Here is a 17976-nt window from a genome sequence, read left to right as displayed (position 1 = left end):
TCAGAACCCTAGGCTTCAGTCCAGGTGACTTATCCACCTTCAGCCCTTTCAGCTTCCCAAGCACATCATCTTTAGTAATAGCCACTCCACTAACTTCCACCCCCTGACTCTCTTGAATTTCAGGCACGTTGCAGGTGTCTTCTACTGTGAAGACTGATGCAAAGAAGTTATTCAATTTCTCAGCCATTTCTTTATTCCCAATTATCACTTATCCCACGACAGAAGGGGGAGGGGTTGTACAGTTTGATAGCCAGAGGAAAAAAGGATCTCCTGTTGCATTCTGTACTGCATCTTGCCATCTTATTTTATATTATTGGCTAGCTTACCTTCATATTTCTTTTTTTATCCCTGTATTGCCTTTTTAGTTACCTTCTGTTGTTCTTTAAAAGCTTCTCAATTCTCTGGCTTCCCGCTAATCTTTGCAATGTTATATGCCTTCTCTTTTAGTTTTGAGATGTCCTTGACTTCCTTTGTCAACCACGGTCATCTTATTCTCCCCCTAGTAACTTTCTTCCTCTTGGAATGAAAAGATCCTGCATCTTCAGAATTATTCCCAGAATTTCCTGCCAATGCTGTTCCACCGTCATCCGTGCTAGGGCCCCTTTCCAGTCAACTTTAGCCTGCTCCTCCCTCATGCCTCTGTAGTTCCCTTTGTTCAGCTGTAATACTGACAGATCCAATTTCATCTTCTACTTCTCAAATTGCAGGTTAATTCTTATCAAATTGTGGTTGTGATTCATTTACCTTGAGGTCCCTTATCAAATCCAGTTAATTACACAACACTAAATCCAGAATTGCCTTTTCCCTGGTAGGCTCCACTACAAGCTGCTCAGAGAAACTATCTTGGAGGTACTTTTTATATTTGCTGTCTTGGGGACCAGTACCAACCTAATTTTCAAAGTCTACCTGCATATTGAAATCTCTCATGACCACCGTAACATTGCCTTTCTTATATGCTGATTTTATCTCCTCATGTAACTTGAGCCCTATATTCTTGCTACAGCTTGGGGTCTGTAAATAACTCCCATTAGGGTCCTTTTACCCTTGCAATTTCTTAGCTCTACCTAGCAATGTTACAACATTTTGAGATTTAAAAAATCAAGTCTGTAATTTATCCCATCAGATAAAGCATAAAAATAAGTTTAATTTGACACCTAATTCACTTTCATATCTTCAGTATTAAAAATGTTATGGCCATTTTCATACTCGGAAATTAGCATCTTGTTCCCTATTGCTTTTCCATTGACTTAACACAAAAGCTGTGATCGAGGACAGTCAAAAGCCCATAACTCTTAAAAATTAAGAGAACTGAAAGAAATGTTCAGTTATTGTAGATTGAAGCATTCTGAAACAAATATGAAACCATCTTACTTAGATGACTTGAAATTAAAGCATATAATTAGTTAGTTACCTAATTGTAGCTAATTACAAAATTCAATTACTAGTTCTAAACATCTATCAATTTCTTAAGAATAGATTAACATTTTTAAATAGCCTAAGTGTCCAAATAACATTCACACAAGAATTCACAATGTAACATAATTTTTAAATCTCATTGTCATGGATTTATAGGCCAAATGGAAGGAATTTAATGTTTAATACCTGTAAATTAATGGCCATTTAAATCAGCTTGCGAGTGGGTTTTTCTGGAATGCGATCAATTGGAACGTTGCGAATTTAAACCCCATATCGGCAGGAAAAATACTGCCGGTTCGTATGGGGAAAAAAATCACCGTTTCGCAACGGTGAATTAAAGGCGTCTTTAGGAGCACTTTTATACATAAAATAAACGGCTTTTCTTTACCAGTCCCGTACGTGAACTCCGTCCCCGTTGTCGGCGTTGACGGTTTTAGAAGCTGATTTTAAAATTACTCCAGCGCTGAACTTGTCGGGCGATTTTTAAAAGAAAATATACGGAACGGCCGTCGGAACAAATCTTCAGCAAAAGCTTGCACTCCAACCAAATATAATCCAAGATAAGGTAGGAGAAACCCACATTTTAACCCCGCCCCCCCTCAATGGCGCCAAAATCACGCACACGGTCAGTGGCAGAATTGCAGCGCCGCTGAAGGTAAGTATTGTAACATACCTACTCTACCCACAATGACTCTCTTATTTGACTTCTTTGAAGAAGTAAACTGGAATTATTTGAAAAAGAAAATAGCAGAACAGACAAAGGAGAGTCAGTGGATGTCATTTACCTAGATTTTCAGATAGCCTTTGATAAGGTGCCACATGTGAGGCTGCTAAATAAGATAAGAGCCCATGGTATCAAAGGGCAGATACAAGAATGGATAGCAGGTTGGCTAGATAGCAGAGGCAAAGGGTGGTGAAAAAGGGGACTTTTTCTGGTTGTCTACCAGTGACTTGTGGAGTTCCGCAGGGGTCGGTGCTGGGGCCACTATTCTTCACAGTTAATATTAATATGTTTGGCCTAGTTTGCAGATGATACGAACATAGGTGGAGGGACATGTAGTGTAGAGAAAGAAGGGACTCTGCAGAAGTACTAGGATAGGTTGGGAGAGTGGGTATATAAGTGGCAGATAGAATATAGTGTAGCAGAGTGTGGTGTCATGCATTTTGGTAGAAACATAAAAACATAGAAACATTGAAAATCGGTGTAGGAGAAGGCCACTGGCCCTTGAGCCAGCACAGCTAAAGTCAAATTCAAAGTCAAAGTCACCAGCACAGCCATTCAATATGACCATTCAAAATCAGTACCCCGTTCCTGTTTTCCCCCCCATATCCCTTGATTCCGTTAGCCCTTAGAGCTTTATCTAACTCTCTCTTGAAAACATCCAGTCAATTGGCCCCCACTGCCTTCTGTGGCAGAAAATACCACAGATTCACAACTCTCTGGGTGAAAAAGTTTTTACTCATCTCAGTCCTAAATGGCCTACCCTTTATTCTTAAGAAGGAATAAAGGTGTAGCCTATTTTCTAAATGGGGAGAGAATCGAGAAATTGGAGGAGCAAAGGGACATGGTGCAAGATTCTCAAAAAGTTAATTTGCAAATCGAATCGGTAGTAAGGAAGGCAAACACAATGCTAGCATTTATTTCAAGAGGGCTAGCATACAAAATCAGGGATGCAATGCTGAGGCTCCAAAATACTCCAGTCACGCCACATTTGGAGTATTGTGAGCATCTTTGGGCACCATATCTGAAGAAGGATGTGCTGGCTCTAGAGAATGTCCAGAGGAAGTTTACAAGAATGATCCTAGGAATGAGTGGGTTAACTTATGATAGGCATGTGTCTCATCAAATCTACTCCGCCATTCAATCATGGCTGATCTATCTCTCATTCCTAACCCCATTCTCATGCCTTCTCCCGGTAACTCCTGACACCAGTACTAATCAAGGACCTATCTATCTCTGCTTCAAAAATATTAATTGATTTGGCCTCCACACCCTTCTGATGCAAAGAATTCTGCAGATTCACCACTGTGTCTATAGAAATTCCTCCTCATCTCCTTCATAAAGGAACGTCCTTTAATTCTGAGGCAGAGACTGGCTACAATAGCTGGTAAATTATGAATGGGTAAAACCAGTGACAAATCATTCAAGTTATCAAGAATATAGATCAAAATCCTAGACAAAGTATTCCATAGAATATATAGTGTAGAAAATGTCCACTATAGCACCCTGTCTGCGTATGTGATTAAATTCTGCATGTCTATTCTATCCATCTCACACTAACCTTTCTATTGTAGACAAAAAATGCTGGAGTACTTCAGTGGGACAGGCAGCATCTCTGGAGAGAAGGAATGGGTGACGTTTCTGGTCGAGACCCTTCTTCAGACCCTACTCCAGACCCTGCTCCAGCATTTTATGTCTACCTTCGATGTAAACCAGCTTCTGCAGTTCTTTCCTACTAACCTTTCTAATTCCTCTTCTCTCATGTTTGTTTCTGAAAACAACTTGCTTTTTTTGAAGAAGGGTCTCAACCCGAAACATCACCCATTCCTTCTCTCCAGAGATGTTGCCTGTCCCGCTAGCTACTCCAGCATTTTGTGTCGATCTGCTATTGATGCTATTTATTAGAACGTTTTTAATGTTAACTTATCACCGGGAAGTAAAAATTAATAATTTGTTGTTTCTCCATTGGATTTATTCCTATCATGGATGTATATCATCCATTGGTTGATTTTCCCACAAATATAAATATTCTATAATCACAAACACAGGCAGGCTGCTATAATGGACATATACTGTAATTCTATTGTCCTGTTCAATGTATTCAGTATTTTAACGATCATTATCAGATTTCCTCTGTCTTCAGCTGACTGAAGAAAAGAACCCAACCCATTCAAATTTACACAATGATTGTAATCTCTGAGTTCCAGGAATACATTTTTATATATTTTGTCCAGTGTCACAAAACAAGTTTTATTGTACAGAGATGAAAACAGTGCACAATTCTTTGAATGAGGCAAACCAAGATCTTATTAAAGCTGAAACCTCATTCACTACTTATGAATTATATTTCTCTGGTAAGAAATCACATTATTTTATTAGAATATTAAATTGGCTTGCAAATCGGCGGTGTGGTGTTTTAGAATATGTTCATCTACAGCCTGGATCCTTTAGTTTTACTATCCCCCCCATCACTTCCTTATTTCTGGAATCACAGACACACCAGGCAAGGAGATGTCTGGTTAGCCATGTTTGTGATGAGATTTTTAAATGCCATAATTATTTAATGATTTGACTTATAACTCCTCAGCTACTATGGTGGATTGCTGGCAATGCCCTGCAGATCAGGTGTTGTCTATGTTGAGAGAAAAAATAACAAGTTAATATTACACATGGAAAATATCAAACTGATGTGTCATAAGTTCATGTCATAGGAGCAGAATTAGGCCATTTGGCCAATAGTGTCTACTCCACTATTCAATCATGGTTGATCTAACTTTCTGTCTCAACCCCATTCTTCTGCCTTCTCCCCATAACCTTTGACACCCTTAAGGGCCTGTCCCACGAGCATGCGACTCCATGCGGCAAGCGCGACCTAACGTGGTCGCTTGAGCCATACGGCCTCGCGGGGCCGGTCCCACTTCGATTGCCGGAGCTGTATGGAGTCGTGCGGAGCTGGTCCCGACATCGCGCGGGGCTTCGAAAAACTGACCGTGTTCAAAAATTCCGCTCGGCAACGGCCTGCTGGCCCACAGCCGCCTCGACGAGCGTGTGCAGCGTCTCGACACCGTACGTCACGCGCGAACTTCCCGCGGACTTCGCTCGAACTTCACGTCACTCACTCGACCTCCGCGCGGCCCCCACTTCCGGTTTTGTCGCGCTCGCCACATGCAGGTGCATGCTGGTGGGACCGGCCCTGTACGGGGATCACTCGACCTCAGAGCGGCCCCCCGCTTCCGGTTTGGTCGCGCTTGCCGGATGCAGGTCGCATGCTCGTGGGACAGGCCCTTTACTAATCGAGAAACTGGTAATCGCCGCTTTAAAAATATCCAATGACTTGGCCTTAGATATACTCAACGCCTCAGTTCGCTGGGTTAGATCAGTCCAGATTTACAACACTCAAACACTCAATTCAGTTTTATATGTCCGACTCCTAAATGTGAGACTGCTCCCCTTGGTTCTAGGCTTCCCCACGTGGGTACATACCCAAAATGTCTACCTACCCTAACAAGCCCCCTCAGAATCCTATTTGTCTCAGTGAAATCACTCTCGTGCTTCACTCCGGTGAAGTTTGAATTCTTGAATCAAGATCATTCTGATGAACTTCCATCTGATAGCCTCTGAGGCAATTATACCTTTTGTTAAGTAATAGTACAAAATTGTGCATAATATTTCAGGAGTTGTTTCACTAAGTCCCACAACACTTATAGCAAGTGTATTACTCTTGTACAGTCAGACAGCATGGAGACAGGCACGTTCCAACTCGTCCAAGCCGACCAAGACACCCCATCTCAGCTATTCCCACTATCCCACATTTTACCCATATCCTTCTAAAACTTGTGTAGGAAAGAACTGCAGATGCTGGTTTAAATCAAAGGTAGACACAAAATTCTAGAGTAGGTCTGAAGAAGGTCGATCCGAAAAGTCACCCATTCCTTCTCTCCAGAGATGCTGCCTGTCCCGCTGAGTTACTCCAACATTTTGTGTCTACCTTCCTTCTAAACCTTTCCTATCTATGTACCTGTCCAAGTGCTAATTTAATGTTGTTATAGTAACTACTTCAACCATCTCCTCTGGCAGCTCATCTCAGGTACATATCTGAGTGAAACGTTGGTAATAAATCGTGCCCTTCTCAACTTAAACATGCAACCTCTTGTTTTTGATTCCCCAATGCTGGGTAAAAGACTCTGTGCATTCACTCTATCTATTTACCTCATGATTTCGTACACCTCTATGAGATCACCCCTCAGCCTCCTGCATAACAAGGAATAAACTCCTAGCTTACCCAGTTTTACCCTATGCATCAGCCCCTCAAGTAATAACAACATCCTCATAAATCTTTGCTGGGCTTTTTCCAACTTAATGCCATCCTTCAGAGTGACCAAAATATCAAGCGTGGCAGAAAAGTGCGAGGGGTTCCATTTTGCATGATTGTATCATCTTTGTGGAAAAGGCCGATATTCCACTAATTCAATATTTTGTTTTGTGACACGTCTAAAAAGATAAAAAGTTAAAAACTAGATTTTCACATTGATAGAATTTGAATTTATATGCTCTTCAAATTTAAATTATCAGTCAATTGCAATTTGATTGGTCACAACATTAAAACATGGGGGTATATTGATAGAAAAAAAACATTGTTGATAATTGTGGCGTAATTTTTTTATTGATATACAAGATCAGTTTTAGATTTGATTTTTGTCTGCAAAATCAGCTTTAGATTTCCAGATGATGTTTTATCTTGGGAGGCTCAAATACATAAAGAGTAAACAAACAGCTTTTGACACAGAGGATGTGGCTAATATTGTGCTCAGCAATGCAGTAGGCAAGTGTGAGATTGTAGTGATAGCAATGCAAGGAAATTAATGAAAGTCTAACTTGGAATATAAGAAACTTACCAACCTCTTTAGTGTGTCATTTTGCTTCAAGGTCTCCATTGTTATAACTCTGAATCTGAGTGGTGAATAAGGCAGCATAAAAGCCTGTGTGGGCTATTGATCTGCTGCTTTACTGCCAGCACTGGTTGTCTCTCAATGATTGTCATTGGCCTTTCTCTTTTTGAAAGTCGTCTGACATTTAAATCACAAAACTACAGAAGAAGGCAGGAGAATGGCGTTAAGAGGGAGAGATAGATCAGCCATGAGTGAATGGCGGAGTAGACGATGGGCTGAATGGCCTAATTCTTCCGCTACCACTTATTATGTTGACCTTATGAGAAATTCCTCCCATATAACACCATGTAAAAAAAAACTTCTCTGAGCCTTTCCTAATCTTTCCTAATACTTAACTTTGCCGATCCCAAATGGAGTTGCATCACGGTCATGGCTTGGTGTGTGTAGATTTTAGGTAGCATTGGTGAAGTTTTGCTAAAGACTAATGCAGCAGGCTGGAAGGAAATGGTGATAATTTGTGTTTAACTCAGAAATTTACTGTCAATGACCTACAATAAATCTCCTGTCTGGATGTGTGGGTGTTTATTGTGCCAGCTATGAAGAATACATTCCATTAAAAGATCGGGAGGAGGCAGCTTAAGAAAAGAAAGCAACATTGGAGACAAGCAAAACAGAAGATCATACAATTTCATTGTGACCAGCTCACAAATAATGTAACTGTTCTCCTGATATGAACAACTGAGAGGTCAGTTTGAATCATGTGACATTGGAGAGTACTATACTGTAATTTGTGGAGACCCTTTGTTTCCAGTTTGAAGAAAATGTCTATACTCGGAGAAGTGTTGGGAGAAACAAACACGCATGCGAAGTAGCATTGCGGATGGAGATTACTGCCAGGCATGCTAATAATGTAGCAAATTGGGGTGCTCAGTGGTGTAGTTAGTAGAGCTGCTGCCTCACGGTGCCAAATACCCAGGTACAATCCTGACCTCAGGTGCAGCCTGTGTAGAATTTGCACGATCTCCATGTGACCACGTGGGTATCATCCGACTGCTCCAGTTTCCTCCCAAATCTCCAAAGATATGCGGGCTTGTAGATTAATTTGCCTCTGTGTAAAATAAAAATGTCCCTAATATGTTGGGAGTGGATGAAAAAGTAGGAAGACATAGAACTGGAGTGAATGAGTGACATGGTCAATGTGGAATCAGTGAGCAGAAGGGCCTGTTTCCATGCTGTATCTCTAAAACAAAAGTTACAGACCCAAGGTCCAACAGCTCCCATATGAAAAGAGCTGTGGAATGGAGATAAACAGTAATCATTATAATAATTTAAAAAAAAATAATAATAATAATAATAATAATAATAATAATAATAATAATAATAATAATAATAATAATAATAATAATAATAATAATAATAATAATAATAATATCTCTTATTGTCATTGCACAGAGGTACAACGAGATTTGGTATGCAGCCTCCATCCGATGTAATGACTAAATTAACTAAAAATTTAGATGCCCAGACAAACAAGATTTTTTTTTAAAACAGTACAACAGTATAAAGTGCAAAACGGTCTGTGCCTATTTGCACTATTATCTAGTGCAATATCTATTCTTACATATTATCTAGAAATAACATTGATATCTTGTCAGTGTGTCGCATCGATTGACAAATATCTGATAAACATTGCTTGATTGGAAGCAGGAAAAAGAAAAGACAATTCTTTATCACATAATGGTTCTGTGACGAATAGAATTATAGGAATGCAGAGTCCACATGTTACTTTTAAGTATTCACAACAATTCTGTGAAAAGAGAGTACCATAAGATGAGAGAGGATGAAGGAGAGATTTATTTGATTGTACATTCCCAATTAGAAATCTTCAAAGTAAAACTATAGGTTGACCTAAAACTTAATTGATTCCCTCTCTGTGATAAAACTGGGTGCAGGTGAGTTTAAAGGGAGTACAGAAATGGGGATCGGTGAGTGTAATGGGAGTGTGGGTACAGGGTCAATGAAGTTAAAGAGTGTGAATGTAGCCCTATGAGTTTAAAGGGAGCACAGCGAATGGAATACCAGTGAATTTAACATAACAGGAAATGTGTTGCAGGCAAGATTGAGCCCCAGTAAGGTAAATGGGAGCAAGGGAAGCAGAACTAGATGAGCCAGATGCCATACCATTGGGATTTCCAAAAAAATTGGATATGGAATTATCAGTTATATTGTGTAGAAAGGAACTGCAGATGCTGGTTAAATCGCAGATAGACACAAAAAGTTGGAGTAACTCAGCGGGACAGGCAGCATCTCTGGAGAGAAGGAATGGGTGACACATCGGGTCTGAAGAAGGGTCTCAACCTGAAACATCACCCATTCCTTCTCTCCAGATATGCTGCCTGTCCCGCTGAGTTACTCCAGCATTTTGCCTATTGGTTATATTGTATTTGGCTTTCACATGGAAACAGCAGAAACGTTACCTAAAGCTGCTGGGTGATAACATGAAAGGAGTGGCTGTGAATGAGATTGTGGAAAATTGAGTGAAATCTAGAAGACTGTTGAAATCCACTGTCAAAAGATGAGCTGGTGCTCATTGAACTTTCTTTGAGCTTCAACACTTACTACTGCACGATAGTAGTAGCATGGTGTCCCTGCATGATACAGTGAAGGCGGGTGGTAATCTAAAAAGATTGGAGTGTGGAATCTCAGTGGCACACTTGCAAACAGAACAGAGGTATTCTGCAAATTAGTCGTCCAATGCAAATGTAATTTCTCCAATGTTAAAGAGACAAATTTTAAAAGATAATTTCAGTGCAGTAAAGTGAAAGCTGTACAAATAAATTAGAGTTTCACTGAGAATTTGGGACCCTGTTCGCTGTGAAGGGAGGAAGTTATAGGGCAGGCAGATTTTGCATTTCCAGAATGTATACAGGGAAATGCCGTGAGAAGGAGAAGTGACAGTGGTAATTAAAGAAAATGGATGATGGAATAAATTCCCATAACACTGATAATAGTACACCATGCTTTTTTGTTCTGTGATTGTCGCACTTGAGATAATTATAGAGTTCTATCAAGTGTACTTGTGGGTTTTTCATATTTTCACTCACGCTCAAGCACAAACTTAAAAATAAGTTGATTAACATATTTAACCTATTGAGTCATGATATATATGGATGTGGTTTCCATAGATCTATTTTGGGAGATTCTGTTAATTCAGGTTATACTTGTAGACATCAAATATAATAAAACTCATGATTACTTTCTCCACACAGTCTGCTGCTCACTGATATATTTCTAAGATAATATATCCACTGATTTCAGCAAAATGGAACAATTTAGAAAAATCGTGTGTCAGATTAATTGTGCAAAATCTGGATCCTGGAAAAAACTGGACTCTATCCTGCAACGCAAAGGCATGTGAGTTTGCAGATTTATTGACCTATATAAAATTGTCCCTAATGTATAGGGAGTGGATGAGAAAGTGAGATAACAAAGAACCAGTGTGAACGGGTAATCTATGGTCAGTGTGGACTCGGTGTGCTGATAAGCCTGTTGCCATGCTGAATCTCTAAACTGAACTAAACTAAGCTAAACCCACACTATCCTACATCTCTGCAGCCTTTAGACTTTTTAGATGTAGCATGTAAACACGTCCTTCAGGTCACCGAGTCCGCGCCAATCTGTGATCATCCCATACATTAGCTCTATCCTATCCACTAGGGACAATTTACAGAACCCAATTAACCTACAAATCTGCACATCTTTGGAGTGTGGGAGGAAACTGGAGTACCTGGAGCAAACTCACGTGGTTGCAGGGAGAATGTGCAAAATCTATACAAACAGCACCCCTAGTCAGGATTGAACCAGGGTGTCTGGAGCTGTAAAGCAGCAACTCTACTGCAATGCTACCGTGCTGACCAAGAAGATTTAATGCCCAGCATTCCACCATTCTGAATGCATGTTTTAATCTTAGCCTCTGCATTGGTGGCTGCAAATGTAATAGTTAACAAATTTTCTTTATCTCTACTGCCTCATCCATTTTCCTAAAGGGCCTGTCCCACTGCGGGGACCTAATTCGTGAGTTTAGAAGAGTTTGCCCTCAACTCATACTCGCAGCATAGTCGACACGAGGTCCTAGGAGGTCTTTGTAACTCTCCTTCATGCTCGAGAGCAGTCCCCACGTCCTCGAGGCCACAGCTAGGTTGCGGTGTTTTTTTCAAAACATGCTGAAAAATGCCCGCGTGTAAAAAAAGGTCGCCATGGAAAAAATCTATATTTTTTTACTCGCAGGTTTAGTTGAGGAAGGTCGTAGTAGGTCGTAATGCTATCGTAGGTAGTCGAAGGCCATCGAAGGTAATTGAAGGTAGTCGAAGGTAAAGCTCGTTGAGAAAAAAAAGGTAAGTAAACCGACCGGTAATGTTAAATGCCCGCTAAACTTTATTAAAAGTTGTCTGGCTTCTTAAAAGTGTATCCACTCCTTCTCCCCCCCGTCTCCCCCCTCTCCCCCCCTCTCCCCTTCTCTTCCCCTATCTCCCCTTCTCTCCCCACCCCCCTCTCCGCGCTCTCTAAAGGACTTACCGTAACTGTGCCAGCTGTCTTTTACCTTCCAGTTCATTGCGGGTGTGAATTTCAGTCAGCGCTCCCCCGCTTTCCCTGGCCCCCGCCTTTGCGATGTGTTTGTGTGTGTGTGTGTGTGTGTGTGTGTGTGTGTGTGTGTGTGTGTGTGTGTGTGTGTGTGTGTGTGTGTGTGTGTGTGTGTGTGTTTGTGTGTGTGTGTGTGTGTGTTTGTGTGTGTGTGCGTGTGTGTGTGTGTGTATGTGTGTGTGTGTGTGTGTGTGTGTGTGTGTGTGTGTGTGTGTGTGTGTGTGTGTGTGTGTGTGTGTGTGTGTGTGTGTGTGCAGACGGTCGATCCGGCTCGAGGTTTTCTGCCCTCGAGCTTGAAGGTCGAAGGCAGTCGTTAAAAAGTCGCATTAGTGGGACAGGCCCTTAAAGGTTGGGATATCTCTGCACTTGAGTTTTTGTTGCAAATGCATATCATTCTATTGATGTTCTGAATCAAATGATATGCATATGTTACTCCCCACAATCTGGTAGCTTAAGCAGGCAAGTCCTGAGTGAAACTTGAGTTAGCTTGGTCACTATTGAGGTCTAACTGTAGACATTTCTCCCTGGTTACGTGGTTTAAATGTATAATATTTTAATTTATGCCTCCATGCTGAGAACTATATCTTCCCCTTTGCTCTATCCATAGTACTTGAATTTGACTTGATTTGTATTTATGTATTGTATGTTTGGATAACATGCAAAACAACTTTGGTACACATAGCAATAATATAACTAAAACCTAAAACTTAAACTTAATAGAGTCTTAGGTTTCTGAAATACAAGTTCTTCTTGTCTGTCACCAAAGCTAAAACACTTCCCATTTGTGTCATACTGATCTTAAAAATAATACTGTAATGGGAATTATGAACCTAGATTAAACTCCAGAATGTTCAATCCTCCACGTCTAAGCATATCTCAGAAGCGGTTAGGAAATTTAGACAGGGTGATGAGGAGTCTGCAACTACAATATATGGTACCCAGCTGGCAGAAAGTTTCAAATGTCTTCTGAAATAACAGGTTAAAGTTTAAAAATTGGGTCAGTGAGGAATTAAGAGTAAATTGGAATTTTCATGGTAAAAGAATCAATGTTATCTCATGAATTTTCTTGAGAGCACTGGACGAAAGTGAGTAATGTGACCTTAAACACCGCAATGTGGTGGAACAGCATTTATGAGCAGTTATGGATATGCACAGATAAAATGTATGATAATATTCTTGTTAACCAATGTACTCAGATACCCAAGTATAGTTTTTAAAAATGGCATATGAATGTGCCACATTAAAAATAGTATTTAGCAAGCATAAATTGAGCATCAAAATGTATTTGTGAATCTCTTAGTGGGTGTCCTGTGAAATCTAGTGCTGAAATACTTTATCGACATATATTTAATATACAGTATGAATTCCATTCTGCAAACAAGGGATGTCGAAATCTGATTAGGCACAACTTGGTAATTAATGAAACAAAACTGAACAGAATAGATAAAGCTGTCAATCCTATAATGTCTCCATCTACTAAATGGTGCATTGGGAAGCCAAGAGCCACAAGAATGAAAATGAGGAGCAAATCCAAATGCAACATAAATATTTAACTTTTGAAAAAGTGGTTCTACATTGGGCACTGAAGTAAATTGGATTGCAGTCAGGATTATTATCACTCAAAATGGAAAGGGGAACAGACTATTTTTTTTCCAAAAATATACTTTATTCAGAATAAAAAATATATACAAACAAAAAACTGTGCAAAAACACACATTCTCACTGTCTAAACATTTTATAGTGTCTAAACATTCAACTCTCCCTCCTATTCCCACATTGCCCTTCTGTTCTGGGCCTCCTCCATTGTCAGAGTGAGGCCCAAGCAAATTGGATGAACAGCGCCTCATATTTTGCTTGGGCAGCTTACAAACCAGCGGTAAAAATATTGATTCCTCTAATTTCAAGTAACCCTTGCTTTCCCTCTTGCTCCGTACCTCCTCCATCCTAGTTCTCTGACAAGTTCTACTGTCCTTTTGATTACATTTTACTGTTTGTGTACCTCGTTGTCATCTTCCCCTCAGCTAACAATGAACCATTCTACTTTTCATTTTCTCATTCTGCTTCGATCTGTTGCTTTCACACCTTACCATCCATATTTCTAGACTCCCTCCCCCCTGACTCTCTGTCTTGAAGAAGGGTCTCGACCTGAAACGTCATCCATTCCTTTTCTCCAGAGATGCTGCCTGTTCCGCTGTTACCCCAGCATTTTGTGTCCATTTGCGGTGTAAACCAACATCTGAAGTTCCGTAATACACATTCAATAGTGTCATACTCTGTAGTGTTCACACCAATCTTTAAACAAAACACACTGGCCACTTATGTGGCCCTCTGAGGTGATATGGACAACATTTTGTTTGCAACCATTGGCCTTCGCACCAAAACGTCATGGTTTGGTTTGGCGGATGTAATGTATCTTTAAGAATAATACGTATTGTTCTTTGCAGTTATTTCTGTATTTATGTTTTGATCTTATTGGACAGCAAAGTCATGTGGGGTGCCTGCTTCTTAAATTCTCACAGGTTCACAGACAGTCTGTACCAAGAGCTAAGCGATTCAACATGCAAATAGTGATGGTGTGGTTTGTAAATAAACCTCTATCTATTTGAATATACTGTAGATTTGATGCATCTCAAATCATTTGTGAAGACATTACAGAAGGCCAAATAGGATTTCCTATTGGTTCCGCCAACAGTTTACATTTTTGAACAAATAACATGTGGCAATGACCAGAATGTATTAAGCAGAGGGAAGATAAAAATAAATAATACATTTGAAAGAATATGTTGTAGCGGGGACTCGCAGGAGTCCACCAAAAACTAGTCGGATGCGAGTTGTGTGCACTAGACGTGTTGGATCTCTCTAATACAGCTCCCTACGCCTCCAAGGACAGGGGCGTTGCCCAGCCTTTAATACCAAATCAGGTATCGACCCGTGACTAGCGCCTCCCACACCAAGATGCCGCCCTCTAGAGCCGATGGTTCGTTGTGCCCTTGGGTTGTCACTAGGAGCCGCGACATGACCTCCCCCCCCCCCCAGAACCAGAGGCACTGAACCGGATGTGACGCCGAATGGGGCAGCCCGAATGAGTAGATACAATCCCATGCCATGGGGGCATGCTTGGTTCAGAAGTATCTCCGGGAGCCCGGGACGGCGGACGCCCGCGATGGGGCAGTTGAGCCACATGGACTGTCTCGCTCAGGTCCAAGTGGGACGGTTTCAAACGAGCCACAGACACAGATTCACACCGGCCCCCCTTGTCCAAATGGAATGTAGTAGGCCCGTGCTGCAGCACTAAAAAGGGACCTTCATACGGGCGCTGCAAGGGCGACCTGTGGGAGTCACGGTGAAGCAAAACGTACGGGCAGCCCATCAGCGGCAGTGACACATGGGAAGAGGCCACTCCATGACGGAATATTGGGATGGGAGACTGGGCGCCGATCCTCTCCCGCAAGCGGATCAGCACTGATGACGGGGGTTCCTGGGACCCATCAGCAGCATGGACAAACTCCCCGGGGACGGTGAACGGAGCACCATATACCAACTCCGCGGAGAACAATGACAGAACCTCCTTGGGGCCGTCCAAATCCCCAACAGGACCCTTGGCAACTTGTCCATCCATGCAGGGCCTGTGAGACGAGCCTTCAAGGCGGCCTTCAGATAGCGGTGGAACCGCTCCACCAACGCATTTGACTGGGGATGATACACTGTCGCATGGTGGAGCTGCCTTACCAACAGGCAGGCCATGGAGGACCACATTGCAGACGTGAACTGGGCGCCCCGGTCGGACATGATGTGAATTGGAACCTCATAGCGGGCAAGTTGCCACGAGGGCACAAGCGCAAGACTGAGTTGAAGTGTCCGTGAGCGGGATGGCCTCCGGCCAACGCGTAAAATGATCAACCACCGTAAGCAGGTGTGAACCACCCTGGGATGGAGGCAGTGGCCCCACGATGCCCACATGTACGCGATCGAACCGCCGGCGTGGCACTGCGAAGTCTTGAATGGGCGCCCGGACGTGTGTCGATGCACCTTTGATGTCTGGCACGCGATGCACTCCTGGTCCCAATGAGTGACCTGCTTCCGAAGTTCGTGCCACATAAACCTTGTGAACACCATAGCGACTGTGGCCTGGATGGATGGGTGGCCAGCCCATGGATCACCTCAAACACGCGACGGCGCCAGGCCGCCGGAACGATAGGCCTCAGCTGACCCGTGGATACGTCACAGAGGATGGAACCCGAGAGACCCAACAGCACATCCTCAAGCACCAAGCGTCCCACTGTATCTCCCATTGCTTGCCCGTCAGCAACTGCAGCAGCGGCCGCCAAAGTTCGGCAGCGGCCGGAAAAAACCCGTGGTAAAATGTGACCATCCTACGAACTCCCGGAGGCCACATACTGTAGCAGGCCGCGGGAACTGGCGGATTGCCTCAACCCTGTCCAGCAGAGGCACTGTTCCGTGGAGGTTGATGGCCCGAATGCCGAATTGGCACTTGCCAGGGTTAATTATGAGCCCATGGTCACTGAAGCATTGGAAGAGTAGACGCAGGTGGGTGCAGTGTTCCTCTCGCGAGCGACTCGCCACGAGGATGACGTCCAAGTAGACAAACAGGAAGTCAAGTCCATGCACCACGGTGTCCATCAGGTGCTGAAAGGCCTGCACGGCATTCTTAAGGCCAAAGGGCATCCGCAGGAACTTGAACAACCCGAACGGGGTGATAATTGCCGTCTTGGGGACATCCTCCGGTCGCACGGGGATCTGGTGATTTCCTCGGACTAGGTCGGTCTTGGAGAAGAACCTAGCCCCGGCCAGATAGTCTGAGAAGTCCAGTATGTGGGGAATAGGGTAACGGTCAGCGGTCGTGGCCTCGTTAAGATAGCAGTAGTCCCCGCATGGCCTCCAGCCATCGGACACCTTCGGCACCCTGTGCAGCGGGGAGGCCCATGGGCTGTTGCAGCATCGAACAATGCCCATGCCCTCCATACTCCGAAAATCCACATTTGCTATGAGGAGCTTGTCAGGAGCGAGCCTACGGGCACGGGCGTCCGAGTTGTGTGCACTAGACGTGTTTAATCTCTCTAATACAGCTCTCTACGCCTCCAAGGACAGGGGCGTGGCCCGGCCTTAAATACCAAATCAGGTACCGGCCCCGTGACTAGCGCCTCCCACACCAAGATGCCGCCCTCTAGAGCCAATGGTTCGTTGTGACCTTGGGTTGTCACCAGGTGCTGCCACAATGTCCTAATTGGCGAATTTAATGAAATGCATATAAGAGCTACCTATAAGCGTTAAATATCTAAACAATACGAGATTGCTTTTTCACTCTGGCAAACCAAGACTTAACAAGTATGGACAATTCTGAGAGGATGATGAATGTGTCTGCAAAGAGTCCTTACATCCTTCACATTGAACTCAGCCCAGGCTCAGACTCGAACCCAGACTCACCACGTGTGGTACCCATCTGCCAACACTTGGCTGGAGCTATTCAAGCAAAGTCCAGCACAACGTGTGGCTCAACCATCCTAAATGTTGGCTCACATCATCTACTATGAATGCTATGTGCACCATGTTATGGAGATGTACTCCTGAAGTGAGTCTAGTTTAATGCAGATATACAGTGCAGATACTCGGCCCACCGAGTCCACATTGACCAGCGCGCTCCTCACATTAAAACTATCTTACTATCAAGCCAATTAACCTACAAACCTGCACATCTTTGGAGTTTGGGAGGAAATCCCATGCAGGTCACAGGGAGAATGTACAAACTGAGTACAGAGAAGCACCTGTAGTCAGAATTGAACTTGTTTCTCTAGCGCTGTAAGGCAGCAACTCTACCGCTGCGCCACTGTGCCGCCAGTTGTTCCAGTGCATTTTGCTACTACAGACTCAGTGAATGAAGGGAGCACATGATTAAAACTGTTGGAACATAAACCCTCACATTCAAAAGCGAATGTGTTAGGTGGTTTACAAATTAGCCCCATCCTTGTTGATCTCTAACCGATTGCCATTGTCAAAGAAATGTAAACTGTTTTTAGTATATCTTACACAGACATTTAAAAATAAATTAAATAGATCCATGCAAGTCATTAAAACATTGGAAAATGTGCATTAAAAAAAAGTAAAATTATGTAGAATAATTCAAGCGGTTGCATTTCCCCCCACAGAGATGCCAATTCTATTCAAGGCATAAAGATAAGGAGCTGGATGCAAAGTCCTTCCCTCATGTGCACCAGTGCTTCACTTCCAGGCGCAATCGTGAGTTACGTGTCAGACAGAAGGATTGATGTGTAGGAATGAACCACAGATGCT

At 42.8% G+C, this 17976-nt stretch overlaps 1 long non-coding RNA gene across 1 annotated transcript; it reads right to left on the bottom strand.

The window, feature by feature from the left end:
• Positions 1-617: 617 nt before the first annotated feature.
• LOC116973548 lies at positions 618-13702 on the bottom strand. Its single transcript, XR_004412081.1, has 3 exons — positions 13634-13702; positions 2851-2854; positions 618-630 (listed from the first exon to the last, which is right to left on the bottom strand). It is a non-coding gene; the product is annotated as an uncharacterized LOC116973548 (long non-coding RNA).
• Between the last annotated feature and the right edge of the window lie 4274 nt (positions 13703-17976).

The sequence above is a fragment of the Amblyraja radiata genome, chromosome 1, assembly GCF_010909765.2.
Source record: "Amblyraja radiata isolate CabotCenter1 chromosome 1, sAmbRad1.1.pri, whole genome shotgun sequence".
Lineage (NCBI taxonomy): Eukaryota > Metazoa > Chordata > Chondrichthyes > Rajiformes > Rajidae > Amblyraja > Amblyraja radiata.
Note: the sequence above shows the minus strand (reverse complement) of the source record. Positions and strands in the feature narration are given on the sequence as shown.